This window comes from Aegilops tauschii, chromosome 4, assembly GCF_002575655.3.
Source record: "Aegilops tauschii subsp. strangulata cultivar AL8/78 chromosome 4, Aet v6.0, whole genome shotgun sequence".
In the NCBI taxonomy this organism is placed as follows: Eukaryota; Viridiplantae; Streptophyta; class Magnoliopsida; order Poales; family Poaceae; genus Aegilops; species Aegilops tauschii.
This window is the reverse complement of record NC_053038.3, coordinates 100,413,314-100,422,255: the sequence shown is the minus strand read 5'-3', so window position 1 is coordinate 100,422,255 and position 8,942 is coordinate 100,413,314.

The following is an 8,942-nucleotide window of genomic DNA, read 5'->3' as shown; positions in this document are numbered from 1 at the left end:
AGACAAAAGTTTTTCCATCCATCCCTGAATCTTCTCCCATAACCTATCCTTCAGATATTTGAAAGCACCATTCTTTGAATTCCCTATATTAGACGGTATTTTTCATTGAGTTGTTCATTTGGTACATGCATGCTATTTTTAATAGCCGCTCTTACCCCCTCAGGACATCCTTTACTGAAAAAGAGGGAAGACTTGTCTTTGTTAATTCTTTGACCAGAAGCTCTTGCATATGTCTCCAACAGAAGAGAAACCTCTTCAGCTCCCTCATTATTTGCTTTAAAGAACATCAGGCTGTCATCTACAAACAACAAATGTTTCACCGGTGGGGCTAATGACGCCCAGTGGCGAAGCCACACTTGAGTTGTGTTCTCCATTGACTACATAGCTTTTGGCAGAAACTGTCGTCGCCGGCGATCTCTCTCTCTCACTGAAGATGGACTCTCACACTCTCTGTAACTGAAACAAAGATGACAAGAGATTTTTGTGCCGCGCACACTTCCTGCGGCTTTTCTTTTTTCTCCTTGTTCCTTATAACTTGAGCTACATGCAAACTAAGCTAACGGCTAATCCTATACTTCCGCCACTCCCAGCACGCAAAACGTGCCATCCCACATTGAACTGGTAGTGGCCAGTGCCCCGGGCTGCCTAGCGCACGACCTAGGCTACACACACGCAGCTATGCAACATGCCCACGGCATGTATACGTACAAGGAAAAAACAAACATGCACCTGAACTGTCTATGACACGAATGAATGCTAACAAATCACCCCCTCAGTCGTGGCTTGCTCCTTTCACGTCGACGACGCTGAGCTTTTCTCTGAACTCGACGAACTTTGCACGCCCAAGCGACTTGGTCAGAAGATCAGCAACCTGTTCCTCAGTACTCACGTGTTGAACATCAATCCTCTTCTCCTCGACGCACTCGCGTATGAAATGATAGCGAGTGTCGTTGTGCTTGCTCCGGTCATGGTGAACCGGATTCTTGCACAGCACGATCGCAGACTTGTTGTCGATGAGGAGTTTGGCCTCCATGGGTGCTTCGCCTTGGAGCTCTCCGACCAACCGGCCGAGCCACACACCGTGGCAGGCAGCCATGGCTGCTGCAATATACTCCGCCTCACACGACGAAAGAGCCGCCGTCTTCTGCTTCTGTGATGCCCAAATCATGCAGCTGGAGCCGAAGAAGAAAGTTGTGCCGATGGTGCTCTTGCAGTCATCCGGATCACCAGCGAAGTCGATGTCGTTGTAGCGCGCCCCCATGGATGCGATGAACCATGCCGCACATAGCGACAGTCGTACGTTGCCGTGCCGCTGACGTACCTGAGTATGTGCTTCACAGCCACCATGTGCAGAGCTATTGGAGCTTCCATGTAGTGGCTGACGAGGCCAACAGCGTAGTAGATGTCCGGCTGTGTGTTCACCGAGTACCGCAAGCTCCCAACGATGCTCCGGTACTCGGTGGGATCAATGACATTGCTGCCATCGTTCTTCATCAGCTTCAGCCTGTTCTCCATCAGCGTGTGGCAAGGGTTGCAGCCCTCCATATATTTATGACTAATAAATTTTTGCAATAAGTATGTGAGTTATTTATGACTAATGTTGAGTCCATGGACTATAGGATTATACACACTCTCACCCTTCCACCATTGCTAGCCTCTCTAGTACCGCGCAACTTTCGCCGGTACCTTACACCCACCATATACCTTCCTCAAAACAGCCACATACCTACATATTATGGCATTTCCATAGCCATTCCGAGATATATTGCCATGCAACTTCCACCGTTCCGTTTATTATGACACGCTCCATCATTGTCATATTGCTTTGCATGATCATGTAGTTGACATCGTATTTGTGGCAAAGCCACCATTCATCTATTTTTATACATGTCGCTCTTGAGTCATTGCACATCCCAGTACACCGCCGGAGGCATTCATAGAGTCATATTTTGTTCTAAGTATCGAATTGTAAGTAAATAAAAGTGTGATTATCATCATTATTGGAGCATTGTCCCATGTGAGGAAAGGATGGTGGAAGCTATGATTCCCTCACAAGTTGGGATGAGTCTCCGAACTTTACAAAAAATAAAAGAGGCCAAAGAAGCCCACACACAAAAAAAGAGGCCAAAGAAGCCCACCATAAAAAAATAAAAAATGAGAGAAAAGAGAGAAGGGGCAATGTTACTATCCTTTTTCCAGACTTTTGCTTCAAAGTAGCACCATGATCTTCATGATAGAGAGTCTCCTATGTTGTCACTTCCATATACTAGTGGGAATTTTTCATTATAGAACTTGGCTAGTATATTCCAGTGATGGGCTTCCTCAAATTGCCCTAGGTCTTCATGAGAAAGCAAGTTGGATGCACACCCACTTAGTTTCTTTTTGAGCTTTCATAAACTTATAGCTCTAGTGCATCCATTACATGGCAATCCCTACTCACTCACATTGATATCTATTGATGGGCATCTCCAGAGCCTGTTGATATTCCTAGTTGATGTGAGACTATCTCCTTCTTTTTGTCTTCTCCACAACCACCATATTCTATTCCACATATAGTGCTATGTCCATGGCGCACGCTCATGTATTGCGTGAAAGTTGAGAATGTTTGAGAACATCAAAAGTATGAAACAATTTCTTGGCTTGTCATCGGGGTTGTGCATGATTTGAATATTTTGTGTGATGAAGATGGACCATAGCCAGACTATATGATTTTGTAGGGATAGCTTTCTTTGTCCATGTTATTTTGAGAAGACATGATTGCTTTATTAGTATGCTTGAAGTATTATTGTTTTTATGTCAATATTAAACTTTTGTTTTGAATCTTATGGATCTGAACATTCATGCCACAATAAAAAAAAGTACATGGATAAATATGCTTGGTAGCATTCCACATGAAAAATTCCGTTTTTATCATTTACCTACTCAAGGACGAGAAGGAATTAAGCTTGGGGATGCTTGATACGTCTCCAACGTATCTATAATTTTTGGTCGTTCCATGCTATTATATTATCTGGTTTGGATGTTTTATATGTATTAGTATGCTATTTTATATTATTTTTGGGACTAACCTATTAACCTAGAGCCAAGTGCCCGGTTTTGTTTTTTCCTTGTTTTTGAGCTTCGCAGAAAATGAATACCAAACGGAGTCCAAACAGAATAAAACTTCATGATGATTTTTCTTGGACCAGAAGACACCCAGGAGACTTGGTGTGCAAGTCAGAAGAGCCATGAGGCGGCGGCAAGGGTGGAGGGCACGCCCCCTACCTTGTGGGCCCCTCGATGACCCCATGACCTAGCTCTTCCTCCTATATATTCACATATATTCCAGAAACACTAGAAGCATCCACGAAAACACTTTCCCACTTCCGCAACCTTCTATTCCCTTGAGATCCCATCTTGGGGCCTTTTTCGGCATCCTGCCGGAGGGGGATTCGATCACGGAGGGCATCTACATCAACTCTATTGCCCTTCTGAAAGCACAAGTGCTCCCTGGGTGATTTTGGTAATTAATGTCAACATATCTCTTGTTGGACTAATACTTTTACCTAGTATATTTCACATGAGTTCGACAGTGGAGTGGCATGGACAAGAGGAAGTGGAACCCCTTCAAGAAACTAAGGACAAGGATTGGCAAAAGCTCAAGACTCTTCATTTTATATTTTAGTAATCCAAGATCATATTGAGTCCATAGGAAAAGCCAACACTATTAAAAGGGGATGAGGTGTTGCTTAATGGCTTGTGTCAGTGTCAAAACCGGCGGATCTCGGGTAGGGGGTGCTACCTCTTGAGCACTGCGTTGGTTTTCCCTTGAAGAGGAAAGGGTGATGCAGCAAAGTAGCATAAGTATTTCCCTCAGTTTTTGAGAACCAAGGTATCAATCCAGTAGGAGGCCACGCACGAGTCCCTCACACATACACAAGCAAATAAATCCTCGCAACCAACGCGATAAGGAGTTGTCAATCCCTACACGGTCACTTACGAGAGTGAGATCTGATAGATATGATAAGATAATATTTTTGGTATTTTTATGATAAATATGCAAAGTAAAGAAAGCAAAATAAAGACGGCGCCAGCAATAGCTTGTTGTCGGGAGATTATTATGATGGAAAATAGACCCGGGGGCCATAGGTTTCACTAGTGGCTTCTCTCAAGAGCATAAGTATTACGGTGGGTGAACAAATTACTTTGAGCAATTGACAGAATTGAGCATAGTTATGACAATATCTAGGTATGATCATGTATATAGGCATCACATCTGAGACAAGTAGACCGACTCCTGCCTGCATCTACTACTATTACTCCACACATTGACCGCTATACATCATACATCTAGAGTATTAAGTTCATAAGAACAGACTAACGCTTTAAGCAAGATGACATGATGTAAGGGATAAACTCATGCAATATGATATAAACCCCATCTTGTTATCCTTGATGGCAACAATACAATACGTGCCTTGCTGCCCCTACTGTCACTGGGAAAGGACACCGCAAGATTGAACCCAAAGCTAAGCACTTCTCCCATTGCAAGAAAGATCAATCTAGTAGGCCAAACCAAACTGATAATTCGAAGAGACTTGCAAAGATAACCAATTATACATGAAAGAATTCAGAGGAGATTCAAATATTGTTCATAGATAAACTTGATCATAAACCCACAATTCATCGATCTCAACAAACACACTGCAAAAGAAGATTACATCGAATAGATCTCCACGAGAGAGGGGGAGAACATTGTATTGCGATCCAAAAAGAGAGAAGAAGCCATCTAGCTAATAAGTATGGACCCGAAGGTCTGAGGTAAACTACTCACACATCATCGGAGAGGCTATGGTGTTGATGTAGAAGCACTCCGTGATCGATGCCCCCTCCGGCGGAGCTCCGGAACAAGCCCCAAGATGGGATCTCACGGGTACAGAAGGTTGCGGCGGTGGAATTAGGTTTTTGGCTCCGTATCTGGTAGTTTGGGGGTACGTAGGTATATATAGGAGGAAGAAGTACGTCGGTGGAGCAACAGGGGGCCCACAAGGGTGGAGGGTGCGCCTAGGGGGGTAGGCGCGCCCCCTACCTCGTGCCCTCCTAGTTGATGTCTTGACGTAGGGTCCAAGTCCTCTGTATCACGTTCGTTCCGAAAATCACGTTCCCGAAGGTTTCATTCCGTTTGGACTCCGTTTGATATTCTTTTTCTGCGAAACTCTGAAATAGGCGAAAAATAGCAATTCTGGGCTGGGCCTCCGGTTAATAGGTTAGTCCCAAAAATAATATAAAAGTGTATAGTAAAGCCCAATAATGTCCAAAACAGAATATAATATAGCATGGAACAATCAAAGATTATAGATACGTTGGAGACGTATCAAGCATCCGCAAGCTTAATTCCTGCTCGTCGTTGAGTAGGTAAATGATAAAAACAGATTTTTTCATGTGGAATGCTACTTGGCATAATTTCAATGTAATTCTCTTAATTGTGGTATGAATATTCAGATCCGAAAGATTCAAGAGAAAAGTTTAATATTGACATAAAAATAATAATACTTCAAGCATACTAACTAAGCAATCATGTCTTCTCAAAATAACATGGCCAAAGAAAGTTGTCCCTACAAAATCATATAGTCTGGCTATGCTCTAGCTTCACCACACAAAATATTTAAATCATGCACAACCCCGATGACAAGCTAAGTAATTATTTCATACTTTTAGTGTTCTGAAACTTTTTCAATCTTCACGCAATACATGAGCGTGAGCCATGGACACAGCACTATATGTGGAATAGAATGGTGGTTGTGGAGAAGACAAAAAAGGGAGAAGATAGTCTCACAACAACTAGGCGTATCAACGGTCTATGGAGATGCCCATTAATAGATATCAATGTGAGTGAGTAGGGATTGCCATGCAACGGATGCACTAGAGCTATAAGTATATGAAAGCTGAACAAAAGGAACTAAGTGGGTGTGCATCCAACTCGCTTGCTCATGAAGACCTAGGGCATTTTGAGGAAGCCCATCATTGGAATATACAAGCCAAGTTCTATAATGAAAATTTCCCACTAGTATATGAAAGTGTTATCATAGGAGACTTTCTATCATGCAGATCATGGTGCTACTTTGAAGCACAAGTGTGGTAAAAGGATAGTAACATTTTCCCTTCTCTCTTTTTCTCTCATTTTTTATTTGGGCCTTTTTATGGCCTCTTTTTTTTCGTCCGGAGTCTCATCCCGACTTGTGGGGGAATCATAGTCTCCATCGTCCTTTCCTCACTTGGGACAATGCTCTAAAAATGATGATCATCACACTTTTATTTTCTTACAACTCATGAATTACAACTAAATACTTAGAACAAAACATGACTCTATGTGAATGCCTCCGGCGGTGTACCGGGATATGCAATGAATCAAGAGTGACATGTATGAAATAATTATGAATGGTGGCTTTGCCACAAATACAATGTCAACTACATGATCATGCGAAGCAATATGACAATGATGGAGTGTGTCATAGTAAACGGAACGGTGGTAAGTTGCATGGCAATATATCTCGGAATGGCTATGGAAATGCCATGATAGGTAGGTATGGTGGCTGTTTTGAGGAAGGTATATGGTGGGTGTATGATACCGGCGAAACGTGCATGGTATTAGAGAGGCTAGCAACGGTGGAAGGAGGAAAAGTGCGTATAATCCATGGACTCAACATTAGTCATAAAGAACTCATATACTTATTGCCAAGATCTACAAGTTATCAAAGCAAAGTATTATGCGCATGCTCCTAGGGGGGTAGATTTGTAGGAAAATACCATCGCTCGTCCCCGACCGCCACTCATAAGGAAGACAATCAATAAATAAATCATGCTCCGACTTCATCACATAACGGTTCACCATACGTGCATGCTACGGGAATCACAAACTTTAACACAAGTATTTCTCAAATTCACAACTACTCAACTGGCATGACTCTAATATCATCATCTCCATATCTCAAAACAATTATCAAGCATCTAACTTCTCATAGTATTCAACACACTCATAAGAATTTTTTACTAATCTTGAATGCCTATCATAATTAAAGCAAATTACCATGCTGTTTTGTAGGACTCTCAAAATAATATAAGTGAAGCATGAGAGAACAATAGTTTCTATAAAACAAAATCACCACCGTGCTCTAAAAGATATAAGTGAAGTACTAGAGCAAAAACTATCTAACTCAAAAGATGTAAGTGAAGCACATAGAGTATTCTAATAAATTCCGAATCATGTGTGTCTCTCTCAAAAGGTGTGTAAAGAAAGGATGATTGTGGTAAACTAACAAATAAAGACTCAAATAATACAAGACGCTCCAAGCAAAACACATATCATGTGGTGAATAAAAATATAGCTCCAAGTAAAGTTACCGATGGAAGTAGACGAAAGAGGGGATGCCTTCCGGGGCATCCCCAAGCTTTGGATTTTAGGTGTCCTTAGATTATCTTGGGGTGCCATGGGCATCCCCAAGTTTAGGCTCTTGCCACTCCTTGTTCCATAATCCATCAAATCTTTTACCCAAAACTTGAAAACTTCACAACACAAAACTTAGCAGAAAATCTCGTGAGCTCCGTTAGCGAAAGAAAACAAAAGACCACTTCAAGGTACTGTAATGAACTCATTCTTTATTTATATTGGTGTTAAACCTACTTTATTACAACTTCTCTATGGTTTATAAACTATTTTACTAGCCATAGATTCATCAAATAAGCAAACAACACACGAAAAACAGAATCTGTCAAAAACAGAACAGTCTGTAGCAATCTGTCACTAACGCATACTTCTGGTACTCCAAAAATTCAGCCAAAATAGGACGACCTAGACAATTTGTTTATTGATCAGAAGCAATTAGAATCAATATTTTATCACGTTCTGGTGATTTTTAACAATTATTTTCGTGAACGGAAAGTTTCTGGAATTTACAGCAAGATCAAATAACTATCATCCAAGAAGATCCTATAGGTTAAACTTGGCACAAACACTAATTAAAACGTAAAAACACATCTAACCAGAGGCTAGATCAAAGATTTATTCCTAAGTAGAAGCAAAAGGCCAAAAAATAAAAATAAAATTGGGTTGCCTCCCAACAAGCGCTATCATTTAACGCCCCTAGCTAGGCATAAAAGCAAGGATAGATCTAGGTATTGCCATCTTTGGCAGGCAACTCTTTAATAAGACATCTATCATCCTTAGGAGTTTCTTTCTTTTTATTAATTATCAAACTCCTAGGCACAAAATCGAAAAATTCATTTGTAGCAAATGGTTCCTTAATGATAGCAAAAAGATTGGGATGAATGCTTATAGATTTGAGATCCGCAGTTTCCTTACTAGAAGATTCACCCTTATTTTTAGGAACATACATAAACTTGGCAATTTTAGTTGGAGGACTTGGAGTATTCTTTACGGAAGAAAAAGCGGTTCCCAAGTTGGTAATGATACCCTCAAGTTTATCAATTCTAGTGGAATCCTGATTTATTCTTTCATTAACTATGGGTTTCTTCTAGTTAATATTTTTCAAAGTGACTCCTACTTTAGATCCGTATTGGGTAATTCGGTTGTGGATCTTTTTATCCAAATTTTCAGTTAACTCTATGGTAGCAAATTTATTTTCAATAATTCCAAGTCTTTGCATTACATGCTCCAAAGTTAACATAGTTCCATTAATCAAAAGAGGTGGTGAGCCAAATAAATCTATCATAGCATTATAAGAATCAAAAGTATGGCTACCCAAGAAATTCCCTCCGGTAATGGTATCAAGGATATATCTGTACCAAGGAGTAGCCCCTACATAAAAAATGCGGAGAAGAACGGAAGTAGATTGCTTCCTGGTAGATCTATTTTGAGCATTGCAAATTCTATACCAAGCGTCTTTTAGATTTTCTCCCTTCCTTTGCTTAAAATTAAGAACTTCATTCTCGGGAGACAACGGAGA